The sequence below is a fragment of the Humulus lupulus genome, chromosome 5 (genome assembly GCF_963169125.1).
Source record: "Humulus lupulus chromosome 5, drHumLupu1.1, whole genome shotgun sequence".
In the NCBI taxonomy this organism is placed as follows: domain Eukaryota; kingdom Viridiplantae; phylum Streptophyta; class Magnoliopsida; order Rosales; family Cannabaceae; genus Humulus; species Humulus lupulus.
The window spans coordinates 142,756,667-142,770,674 of NC_084797.1; the positions used below are offsets into that span (position 1 = coordinate 142,756,667).

A 14,008-nucleotide genomic window follows, 5' to 3' on the forward strand; every position below is an offset into this window, starting at 1 on the left:
TCAGTTGAAGCAGCAATTGTCAAAGGAATTTTACATGAAGGACTTGAGTGCAACAAAGAAGATTCTTGGAATGCAAATCATAAGAGATAAGCATAGAGAGATATTGTAGTTATATATCTCAATTAGAGTACATCAATTGTGTTTTCCAAAGATTCAACATGACTAATGCTAAGCCAGTTAACACACCCTTCACAAGTCAATTTTGATTATCCAAGGACTAGTCTCCTCAGTCAGAGGAAGAAAGAGATTACATGGAAAAGGTTTTGTATGCCTCATCCATTAGGAGTTTGATGTACGCAATGGTCTGCACAAGATCAGATATTGGACATGAGTGGAAGTTGTTAGCAGGTATATGTCAAATCTAGGAAAAGCTCATTGGGAAGCAGTGAAGTGGATTTTGAGGTATCTACAAGGAACCATAGAGAACTGTTTGTACTTTGGTAAATGTGAATTGAAAGTACAAGGCTATGTATATGCAGACTTTGGAGGTGAAGTTGATCACTGGAAAAGCACCACCGGTTATATATTCACTGTTGGAATTACAGCTGTTAGTTGGATGTCACAATTAAAAAGGTTATAGCTTTATCCACTGCAGAAGCTAAGTATGTAGATGTGACAGAAGCCAGTAAAAAGATGATATGGCTTCAAGGTTTGTTAACTGAGTTGGGATTCAAGCAAGAGAATAATATTTTGTACAATGATAGTCAGAGTGCGATACACTTAGCGAAGAATTCAGCATTTCACTCTAGAACAAAGCATATTGAACTTCGTTATCATTTCATCAGATCTTTATTGGAAGATAAAATATTATTACTTGAAAAGATTCATGGAAGAATCCAACAGATATGTTGACAAAGACGGTGATTGTCGACAAACTGAAGTTTTGTCCTTCTTCAGTTGGCCTACAAAAGTAATAAGACTGGAGTATTCTACTGCATAAAGTGAGGTGTGATGACAGATTAAAATTAGTCTTCGAGTGGCAGATTGTTAAAGAATACTTTATTTGGCATTCTTATTTTAGTTTTACTAAATTAAGTGAAGGTTAATATTAATTATTAATTATAGTATAGCCAAATAATGTGCGGTTTATATGGTTTAAATAAACCTATAAATTAATTATTGTATTCTTTTCAAGAGAAGCCAAAAACAAAAGGAGAAAGCTTAGTTAAAAGCCTTTGAGACAGAAAAGCTTTTGAGAGAATTTTTTGTGAGAAAAAATCTTGGGTGTAATTGGGGTGTGGGTTGAGAGTTCTAAGTGTTGTAAACACTTTGTGTATCTTGGGCCAGTTTGGTATAGCTGTGCTATGGGAAAAAGCAGTTGTAGCTTTGTTGTAGGGTAAAGCAATTGCAGCTGTGATGTGGGGAAAAGCTGATGAGTGTTTGATAAATTATAAATTTTAAAGTGCTGTGAGTTGTCAAAGTTGTATCAAAGTGTTTGGTAAATTGTATACATATGATTAGAGTGTTGTTAAATATTGAAAGACCAAAATAGATATCATATTTATTTTATTAAAACAAATTCACAGATACTAAACATACCCAATGAATTTCAATATAAATATTATATTTATTTAAACATGTTAAAATTAAAATTATTTTCTTTTTTATTTTATTTTTCTAAAACATGAAATTGATATATGTTTGAAAGATTATAATTTAAAAATACTATGAGATGCAAAAATAATATTATAATGTATAATAAACTCTATATTAAGGTGGATTGTAAATTTAAAATTACTAAAATTAAATATATTTAAAATTTAAATATTATTTATTTTATTGTCTTTTTAATTTATTTTAAGTATTTTTATTTTGAGTAATATATAATAAAAAAGTAAATATATTTAGATAAAATAACATTTACTCCAAAGTTTTTTCAAAAGGTGATTTTGCAAAAGTTAAAACCTGGGTTGTGACAACTTTAGTTTTTAGCTGTAGCTTCTGCATAAATTCTTCAATAAGCTAATTTCATACAATTTACCAAACACTTCTATTGCATAACTTTTTCAGAAAGCAGCTTTTAGATTTTCTAAAAGTTGTCGAAAACTGGCCCTTTATCTTTCAAGTAAAATTTGTGCATGTGTGTGTGTTATTTCTACACTTATTTTTTATTCCCATTAATTTTATTTATAGGAAAAGTTTTGTATTTTCCCAAACAAATTTAACATTGGTAACAGCCATGGGGTTGGTGGAATTTTAAATTCAAAGGGTATCTCAAACTCTATAAATAGGAGTCTAATGTTCACTTGTAAGATAATACTATTTCTATCTACTAGAACACTTGACTAGAAATACACCAAAATGATTGATTATTCCAGAGAGCTATTTTCAATATTGTGAGAATTCCTTAGTGCTTGAGATTGGGTACATAAGCTTTTGGACAAAGGTTGTAAACCTTGTTCAAGTTGGTGATCCCCAACGCTCTTCACTTTAGTTGTGTGAGTGATAGAGTGATTTTTTTTTAATTTTTTTTACATTTTTTCTTCTACTTCCTTTGTTTCTTTTCTTTATTTTCTCTTTACATATTTTCTTGTATCTTTTGTTTTAGAGTTGTAATATCTTCTACATCTTTCTTCTACTACTTCTAGTCTATTTGTATCTATTATCTAGAGTTGCATTTTCTATTATTCTCTTCATCTACATATTTCTACATTTACTTTTATTTTTTGTTATTGAGTTGTAATCTTATTCACCTTGTCATTAGTATTATTTTGCTTAGAGTTTTAATAGTTTTTCTTATTTTCCTTGAGGCAATAACATTGTCTCTAACAGTCAAAAGCTTAGTTACCCTTTTTTGTTTTTCAATGGAAGGAGAGACAATAAAAATCATGAACCTAGGCCTAGTGAGGTTGTATAGGTTTGATGGATCCAATTTCACTAGGTGGCCAAACAAGGTGAAATTCCTCTTGACCACACTCAAAATGGCCTACATCCTTGAGTCATCCTTGGCAGCTTTAGTCGAGTCATCCGAAAAAGACACTCCCGAGGTGGTGAAGAAAAGAAGGAAGAGAGAAGAAGATAATCTTTTTTGTAGGGGTAATATCCTTAATGCCCTATCTGATAGGTTCTATAACCTCTATACCAAAACCAAATCTGCGAAGGAGATTCGGGATGCCTTGGACAGTAAGTATAAGGTCAAGGAAGAAGGTACAAGAAAGATTTTAATTTCTCAATATTTTGAATTTTCTTTCATTGATTGAAAAACTCTATTACCTCAAATTCATGAGTTGCAAGTGACTGTTAACAAGTTGAAAGTTCTCAAGATTGAGCTTCCTGAGGCCTTTCAAGTTGGTGCAACAGTGGAAAAATTACTACCAACTTGGAGGAGCTATAGGAAAAGAATTATCCATTAGAATTAGGATTATGCTTTGGAAGAGATCCAAAATCACATTAGAATTGAAGAGGAATAAAAAATTAGAGACAAGGGTGTGAATGAGTTTAAAGATGAGACCTCCAAGGCCAATGCGGTCTCACACAAGCATCTGAACGGCAACAACAACAAAAAGGGTAGTGTGAACCCTTTAGGTCCAAAGAAAGATTATGGAAAAAGACATGAGGTGTAACGTCCTACTAATCCAAGACCGTTACACTGTGTATTTTAAATTGTGTGAGACTTGCTAATCAAGTTATTTGGTTATAAACTTGTAACTAAGGTTAATGTCAAGGTTTAGGGTTAAAATTTTTGGTCAAATGAACTGTTGACTTTTATTTAAAAAGTTTCACACGTACATAGGATCACAAAATAGTACAAACAAACAATTAAAAGGGTGTATATACATCAAAATTAGAGTTGGCGGACCTAAGCGGCAAAATTAGTGCTACAACCTTAGTTCCTTTGAGACATCCTCGACCGTGGTGGACGAGCAGCCGCATATGTAAACGCTGCCACCGAAGCTCTCCAACTCATGGTTACTAAAAATGTGCATGAACAGGGAATACAGATTTCCAAATGCATATCTAGAATGTCCAGAAGTAATAACCTACTCATATAGGCTTACAATTACAAATAATTGGTCATTTGACCATTCTGGGGCCACTGCCCTAACTAGTTGACCATAGAATCAACCCCGAGGCCCTTTGCCCTAGCTAAGTGACCATAGAGTCACTTGGGGCCCTCTCCCTTAGCTCTGTGTAACTAGCCATTGAGCTAGCCAATTGCCTTGTTTTCTAATGACCATTGGGCTGGCCAACGTAGTAGGATGATGTTGATTTGGGCCTAAGCCTTTCGACAAACGTACAGTGCGCTATTGTCGTCCTTGACTAAAAAGTCAAGCCCTGAACCAAGTATTCAGATACAGATACAAAAATAGATACAAATAGGTATACTTCAACAATACAAGCATGCATACATATTAATCACAATATATCATCAAGAAATCGCAAACATAGTAATAACCATGCTCCTTAATGGGGCCAAGCCCTAGCTACGCAAACCATGCGAATAGCCATGTAACACTTAGTCAGGTATAGAATGTTCAATCAACAAGTGAAACGATAACTTAAACATAATCATTCTTAGGGTCCCAAGCCCTATTCATAACTATTATTAACAATCGGGCCAAGCCCTAATCACATATATCACGTATCGGGTGCAGTTTTCTTACCTTAAGTCTGAGTATAGCATAAATATGAACGACCCTTGAGCACGATCCCAGTTCCGAGCCCCTAGCGATAACCTAGTCACATCCATAATATAGGATTCAATCAATAACAAGAAAATAAAGGCTTCCTGACCGAGTCCTAGCCTTAGGGACCTTGAATTCTACTAAACCAGGTAGTAGATTCAATCCTGAACCCTTAGGGTTGAGTGGGCTCAAAACCCCTCAAACGTCGCAGCCCCAGGAACCTACGCCATGGCCCGCCCAAGTCAGAGCCCTCAGCCTCCCTTGTCACTGAACAAGCGCCGCGACACAGCCTAACAGGCACCGCAGCGCACCTTCGCATTAGACACCGTCCTTGGCCCCTAGGTTAACGAGGGTCGCAACCCACCCCCACGAACCCAGAATTTCTCTGGTTTTCTTCAGCCAACTCAATCAAAACCATCCCAATTCAATTCTAAAACCACAATTTAATCCCCATAAGAACTTTAATATCTTCCCAACAACGAAACCCAACTAAAATCTAGATTAAAGACCCACCAAAATCCAAAATCTCATACTTGAGCCACAAGCTTAAGAACACCTCAAAGATCAAGGAAAACATGGCAGAAATTCAACTGGAATAGGGATTAAAGCATTACCTCTGCTTTGAATTATGCTCTCGTAGCCACAACGAATCCTGAATCCTAACCCGAGCCTTCAATTCCTTGGTTTCCAACCAAAATCTTCTTAACTTCTCAAGAATAAACTTAGAACAGCTAAAGGAGAAAGAGAGAGGGGCAGAGTCGGATGAGTAAGTGAGGTGTTTGAGTGTTTTGTGTTTTCTTAAGGCTTAAGTTTACTTAAGCTAAGCCTGAGGCTCGTGGTACCAAAAACGTCCCCGAGGGAAAAATTGTCAAAATCCCCAGTATTCCCTCCTAATCTCACTAACTCCAAATATATCCGCAATTATTCATTCCCATTACCCGATAACCTCATACTATGCCAAATACTTTAAATACCTCTTGACTAGCCCCGAGTCGGGTATTGGGTCCCGTTGTGACTTTCCCGCTAACTTGCTCCCTAGGATCGTCTCATGCCAAGTAACCTAAATAAACCCACATAAAAATGTGGTCTCTCACATATATCACATATATGCACATATATACAATCATGCCCACTACAGGAAAAATTACAAAAATTGCCCTTCTAAGAAACGGGTCCACATGCATATCTAGTTACATTATCATATAACTCACATAATCATACACAAATATATCATATAAACATATAATTCCATATATTGCCATCCTTGCCCCTTAACCAAGGCCCTAAGCCATATTAGATAATTTGGGATGTTACAACTATCCCCTCCTTACAGAAATTTCATCCTTGAAATTATACCTAAACAACTCAGGATACTGAGTCTGTATATCTGCCTCCAGCTCCCAGGTCGCTTCCTCGACCTTTCTGTTCCTCCATAATACCTTAACAAAAGGTATAATCTTGTTCCTCAAGACCTTGTTCTTCCTGTCTAAAATCTGAACTGGCTGCTCCTCATAGGACAAGCCTGCCTCCAGTTCCAGATCCTCATAACTCAATACATGAGTCCCATCTGATAAGTACTTTCTCAGCATGGAAATATAGAATACATTGTGCACGCTAGACAGTGCAGGTGGTAAGGCCAACCTATAGGCCACCTTACCGATTCTCTCTATGATCTCAAAAGGTCCAACAAACCTAAGGCTCAACTTCCCCTTCATCTGGAACCTCTTCACCCATCTCAAAGGTGAAACCCTAAGGAATACATAGTCTCCCACCTGAAACTCCACGCTTCTCCGCCTTAGGTCTGAATAACTCTTCTATCTACTTTGAGATGCGAGTATCCAAGCTCTAAACTTCTCGATAGCCTTAGTAGTCTTCTGAACTGCATCAGGAGCCAAATATTTCATCTCACCTATCTCATCCTAGTAAATGGGCGATCTGCACTTCCTACCATACAACATCTCATAAGGTGCCATTCCAATAGTATATTGGTAGCTGTTGTTATAGGAAAACTCTATTAGACGCAAATATGTACTCCAGGACCCTTCTAAGTCCAACGCACTTGCTCTTAGCATGTCCTCCAATATCTGGATAGTCCTCTCAGATAGACCATTGAACTGAGGATGATAAGCTGTATAGAACTTCAATTGTGCACCCATCACCCTCTGTAAACTTCCCAAAAACTTGGAAGTAAAGATAGAGTCCCTACCACACACGATAGATATCGGAGTCCTATGAAGGCGAACTATCTCTCTCACATATAGATCCGCATACAGGTCAACTATGTAATTCCTCTTCACTGGTAGAAAATTAGTTGATTTCATATACCGATCCACGATGACCCAAATCAAATCCTGTTGGCCCACTGTCCTGGGCAATCCAACCATGAAATCCAACGTGATGTCCTCCCAGGCCACCAATATAAAACTTTTAGATCCTGGTACATCTTCGTGGTGCCTTGATGCAGAGAATAAGGGGTAGTATGAGATTCATCCAGAATCTCCCGTCTGATCCCGGTGTCCATCGAAACGCAGATCCGATCCTTGTATCTCAACAAGCCCATGCTTGACACCATATAGTCCTTAGCTACCCCAGCTAGGACGTCCCCTCTGATATGCCCCAATTTTGGGTTATCTAACTACTTTTCCTTAATCCTCGCCAAAAGAGTAGACTGTAAGTTGATGTTGGCTAACCGGCCCACTACTAACTCAATTCCTGCTCTAGCCATATCATCAGATAACTCCATTGATATCTTCCTGGCACTATATAACGGTCTCGGACGCTTTCGGCTTAAGGCATTTGCTACCACGTTGGCCTTCCAAGGGTGATAGAGGACCTCACAATCATTATATTTTACCAACTCTAACCAACGTCTTTGCCTCATGCTCAGATCTTTAGGGTGAAGAAGTATTTTAAACTTTTGTGGTCAGTGTATATCTCACACTTTTCACCATATAAGCAGTGCCGCCACACCTTCATTGCAAAAACCACTGTTGCAAGTTCTAAATCATGTGTGGGGTATCTCTGCTCGTATTCCTTCAACTAACGTGATGCATAGGCAATCACCTTCCCTCTCTACATAAGAACACAACACAGGCCCTGCCTTGAGGCGTCACAATAAACCACAAACTTGTCCTAATCTATAGGAAGACTCAGAACTAGAGCGGGGATCAAACTTTTCTTGAGCTTCTGGAAGCTATCTTCATACTCGTCTGACCATATGAACTTCTAATTCTTGCGTGTTAACTCTGTCAGTGAAGACACAATCTTGGAAAACCCCTGTACAAAGCGTCTGTAATAACCTGCCAATCCCAAGAAACTTCTGATCTCTGAAGCATTCTTCGATATTGGCCAATCTCTGACCTCCTCAATCTTCATTGGATCCACCATAATCCCATCCTTACTAACTATGTGACCTAAGAAAGTCACTTGTGGCAACCAAAACTCGTATTTCTTGAATTTCGCATATAGCATGTGTTCTCTCAACCTCTGTAATATCAATATGAGGTGATGCTCGTGTTCTGTCTCTGGCAGAGAGTATATCAGTATATCATTGATAAAGAAGATCACAAACCGATCTAGGTAATCCTTGAACACCATGTTCATCAAATCCATAAATGTTGTCGGGGCATTAGTCAATCCAAATGACATCACCAAAAACTCATAATGCCCATACCTGGTGCGAAAAGTTGTCTTTGGTATATCCTCCTCCCTGATCCTCAGCTGGTGATAACCAGATCGAAGATCTATCTAGGAGAATATTGTCCTACCAATCAAATGATCAAATAGGTCATCAATCCTTGGCAAAGGATACATGTTCTTGATAGTCAACTTGTTCAGTTCTCTATAATCAATACACATCCTCAGAGAACCATCTTTCTTCTTCACAAAGAGAACTGGTGCGCCCTATGTCGAGAAATTGGGCCTGATAAACCCAAGTCTAATAACTCCTGTAGTTGAATCTTTAGCTCCTTCAGCTCAGCTGGAGCCATCCTGTAAGGTGCCTTAGACACTGGCTCTGTCACTGGAACCTATTTTATCACAAACTCAATCTCCCTATGTGGAGGTAACCCTGGCAAATCCTCTGGAAACACATCCAGAAACTCACAGACTAATTGGTTCTGTCCTGGTCCCACTAGAAAAACCTGAGTGGTATCCACCACGCTTGCTAAGAACCCTATGCATCCCCCCTATGCAACCTTATGCATCGCAAGGCTCAGGGTACCAAAAACGTCCCCAAGGGGAAAATGGTAAAAATCCCCAGTATTCCCTCCTAATCTCTCTAACTCCAAATATATCCTCAATTATTCATTCCCATTACCCGATACTATGCTAAATACCTGAAATACCCCTTGACTCGCCCCGAGTCGAGTATTGGGTCCCATTGTGACTTTTCCACAAACTTGCTCGCTAGGATCATCTCGTGCCGAGTAACCCAAATAAACCCACATAATAATGTGGTCTCTCAGTAGTATCACATATATGCACATATATACAATTATGCCCACAATAGGCCAAATTACGAAAATTTCCCTTCTAATATGAAATGGGCCCACGTAAATATTTCATACTCCTAAACATGCATATCTAGTTACATTGTAATATAACTCATATAATAATACATAAATATATCATATAAACATATAATTCCATATATTGTCATCCTGGCCCCCTAACCAAGGCCCTAAGCCTTATTAGGTAATTTGAGACGTTACATGAGGGGTCATTGGTTTGTTTTTGGAAAATTCAGGCACTATGCTAGAGTGTGTAGGTACCAAAAGGACCCACATGAGAATATGGTAAATTCTATTGAAGAGGATGAAAAGATCCTAGTATGATTACCATGTTTCTGTGCCTTGTTGGGAAATGGTTGTTTTCATGTAATGACCTATAATAAAGCTTGTACTCTTGAAAGCTATCAATAAAATTAAAATATTATTCTATTATAATTCTTTATATTGCTCTGAGATTAATTATTGTGATATGAGACATTTGTGTGAGATATTAACAAAGTTTCAAAATGAACTTGTTAAAATAATAGGTAAGAGTGTAGACCTATTATTCCATATTGTGATAATTTGTTTGAGAAATTTTCACATTACATTTGCGTTTATATTTTTTATTTTATGAAATATATAAAAGAAAGAAACTAAGTGAAAGTCACTTTCAAAGAAGTGTGTCTTGCTTTAGCAAGTAAATAAATCAAAATAAAAATTGAGGTTTTTGTTTATCTTGATCTATTGAGAGTTTATCATGCGGCTTGAAGGACTCATGATGAACTTAGGGAATTATAAGTCTATATTTATCTTGGAAGATAAAATACTTAATGGAAATAAAGAGATTTCTACTTAAAAGTGATATTTTCACTTTATGTGAGAATTGTGGGGGTGATGCTCCAGAGTTAATAAATTTATTTTCATAATGGTTGGTTAATTTGGCCATCCTGTTACATAGGTGATTTAGAATTCCACATTCTAAATCATTTTAGCTATATGTGTATAGAATGGATAAATATAGACATGCTTGATATCTAAAGTTATTGTTTTTATTTGATTCAAGCAGGAATAAATTTAAAACATAAAGGAGAATTTAGAAACAAAGAGGTTTCTAGAATTAATATTCATGAAAATGTTTATCTTGGATATTGAAGTATAAAATAGTGCGGGTGTTGACTATGGTCAAAATCAATATTTTAATGGTGTAACTACTTTAATCAAACTATAGCTAGCAACAAAGTTTGAATAAAATAATGAGAGTGTTTAAATATGCATACATGAGAAAAGAAATAAATCAAATGGAATCATTTCTATATCTCAAGGGATTGGACTTAGACTCCCTAAAAATATTCATGGTTGATGGTAACCTATCTTAATACTAGTAGCCAAACTAGTATTAGGTTCAATAGGTAATAACAAGTCAATCAAGTGAATAGTAGTAGTACTAAAATTTTGTCCCATCTGAGATATGAGTACTAGTGTGTTACCAAAATGAGGGTTAAAACCAAAAGGTTTTCTAATAGAACTCGGTCTTGAAAAGACAAGTATTTTAGGGTAACAAAATACTGTAAGAGTTCTACCTATATAGACCTACGGGTTGTGCCGCCCCTCATGATAATTGGGAGTGATTCTCAAGAAAAGTCTATGAATGAATTGCGCACATTGCCATTAACAGTGCAAAAGCGAGACATTGAGGTCTCAAGTGAACATAGCAAAGGTGTGTGTATTATCATCAGTTTGTTATTAAGGAATATTGGTTCAATGCTTCAGAAACCAAAATTTCAACAATATTTGTGATAATTACACTAAAGTAAAATTCAACTCGAAAGATATTTTACTTTATGCACAAATTCAAATGTTTCTATAGAGAGTGATTATTTAATCAGGTGGGGGAATAATATATTTTAATATAATTTTTGATTGATTTGATAAGTGTTACAAAAGGTGATTATTTAATCTAAGTGGGGGAATGTTATATTATTTAAATAATATAATGTTAGATTAAATAATATGACAAAAGGTGATTTGTCACACAAATGTGCTTTGTTACACCTTGTAACATATTATTGAGAGTCACAAAATTGGACACATGATTGTGCCTAAATGTGACATATTTTGTAATGCCCCAATTCCAGGGACCGTTACGGTGTGCATTGTAAACAGTGCTAAACTCGCTAATCGAGTCATTTGGCCAAAATCGTGTAACTAAGTATGATTAGCGGTTTAGGAATTAAATACTTTGGATAAGATGTAACGTTTCATTAGAACGTTTAACGTATATACTGGGATCCCAAAAGTATAATTTTAGAGTCTACTACAAGAAAATATTTACAACAGGCCGTTCTATGCGGCAAAACAGGGTTTAACCTTAGTTCCACTTTAAACCTCGGCCGTGGCGGACGAGCAGCTGCATATGTATACATCATCACCTAAGCTCTCCAACTCAAGGATGGTCCAACCTTCTTTTGCCTTTACCAGCACCACATAGCACCCGTGAGCCGAAGCCCAGCAAGAAAACACAATATAACATGATATATTATCAACAGTGATTATATTGATTATTCAGGACCATCAGTCCAAACAAATAGGTGACTAGCACAAGAGTCACGATTGTGGGGACAACACCCTTTAGCCATGTGACGATAGGGTCACCAGGGCTTAACTGATAGGTTGTCCTTTCATAAGTTCGATCAGGATAGGTGCATGGCGAATGGTCATCAACATAACCTTCCTCATGACCATGGAGTCATAACTTGGGGACAGCACCCTGTAGCCATGTGATGATAGGATCACCAGGCTTAATAAATAAGTGAGCATCTCACTTGCTTTAGCAGGATAGGTGCATGGTGATTAGTCACCAACATAACCTTCCTCCCGACTCTAGAGTCGTAACTATGGACAGCGTCCCCTAGCCATGTGACAAACAGTCACCGGGGCCCTATGCCCTGGCTCTGAACATCTGGTCTTAGACCAGGCAAGCACTTATTAGTTCATCGACTTTAGGGTCGGTCCAGCATTAATGCCATAGAGCCATTCAATGCTGATATCGATTAGATCTAATCTTCATTTGGCCCGGCGTTCATAACGCTCTGCCATTTCTGACCTTTAGGTCAGTGTCCCTGACTAGTCAGTGCCATACACAAGTAAGCCATGCCACCAAACATATATCACATGTTCAATATCCATAAACAAGGTATTCAGCATGCTCACTAAACAAGTACTAGTACAATTAGGATCATGCATAAACACAGAGATTCAAGCTCTGAACGATATCATACCCAGTAAACAAAGCATGTCCTAATAACATGTTTCTCATGCATCATATGCATAACACTTCACAGTCCAACATGCACCAATAATAGCCATGCATGTCATGTTTAATAATCAACCAACATGCATCAAGAATAGCCATGCGTGACACATATACACAGGGTGCAGTTTTCTTACCTTTGGTCCAAGTACAGGTTACCAACAAACGAGCAACAAGCACGATCCTGATTCCAAGCCTCTAGCGATAACCTAGTCACAACCACAAATGGTGATCCAATGAGTTCAAGTTCTAAAACCAATCCCGAAACCAAGACCTAGCCTCCGAGACATCAAACTCCACCAATCCGGGTAGTAGGAATGATCCCGAGGGCTAAGGTTTGAGTTCCCATGACTAAAAACCCATTTTGGTCACTTTTCCTCTTTTGAGCCGCGTCCCCAACCATTAGAGCCGCAGCCCCACTCAAGTCAGGCCCAAAAATCCTCTCTGACAACAATTAGAGCCTCAGCTCTACCCCATAGAGCCGCAGCTCAAATAGCCCATCAATGTTCATCTAAAATCCAATAATAAACATATCCAAACATCTCGAAACTCAAAAATCAAAGTTCCCAAACATCCCCATGATCCAAAACCCATAAAACCCAAGTCTCAAATCACCCAAAAACACATCAAAACACAAAATCCAATTCAAGCTTAAAAACTTTAAAAACTTAGAACTTAAAACTTGAATTACCTCCAATTGAGTTGTTTCCAACTAAATCTTCCGGCTAATAAGCTTCTAATCTTTCCTAGGATCGCTATGCCTTGATCCTCGCTTGAATCCGAGTCCTAGAACTCAAGTTTCCTTCGAAAATGCGATCGGGAGACGAAAGTGGAACTTAGAGGGAGAGAGAACGTACATAACGTTCTTTTTTATTCTTTTAAAAGGTTACTTCAAGCTTAAGTAGCCTCAACCAAATCCTAATGCTCGGGGTCCCGAAAACACCCCCGAGGAAAAAATAGTCAAAACCTCCATAATTTCCCCCTAATCTTACTAACTCCCAATTTATCACCAAATATTAATTCCCATTACCCAATAACCCGGTAATGCTCTAAATACCCCTTGACTTACTCCAAGTCAAGCTTAAATCCCGTTGTGACTTTCCCACTAGCTTACCTCCTAGGATCATCTTGTGCTGAGTAACCCTAGCATAACCAAACAATAATAAAGCACCACACACATATCACATATATGCCAAAAATGCCCGAAATGGCCAAAATTTGAAAATCACCCAATTCATCACAAATGGGTTCACATGCATATTTAATACACCTAAACATGCATATTATCATTAAAAACACAATAAAGCAGTTATGGCCCTCCCGGCCTCGTAATCAAGGTCCTAAACCTTATTAGGAAATTTGGGGCATTACATATTTTGGATTTACAAAATCGGTTACAAATTTGTAACTCCAAAATATTACCCAATAATGTGTAGATTGTATGCTACACATTTGAGTTTGGATTTCATAAAGCCATTATGAAATATGGTTGTTGGAGACATGTTTTTAACTCCCGTTAGATGTATCGAGTTTACAAAAATCATGTGGGAAAGGGTTTGGGACGTTTTGGAAAAACTAAA

General features: G+C 37.4%; 1 pseudogene; it reads left to right on the top strand.

Annotated features, from left to right (window-relative positions):
- The first annotated feature begins 251 nt into the window (after positions 1 to 251).
- Positions 252 to 14,008, top strand: part of LOC133779545 (isoflavone reductase homolog) — an 81,098-nt pseudogene continuing 67,341 nt past the window's right edge.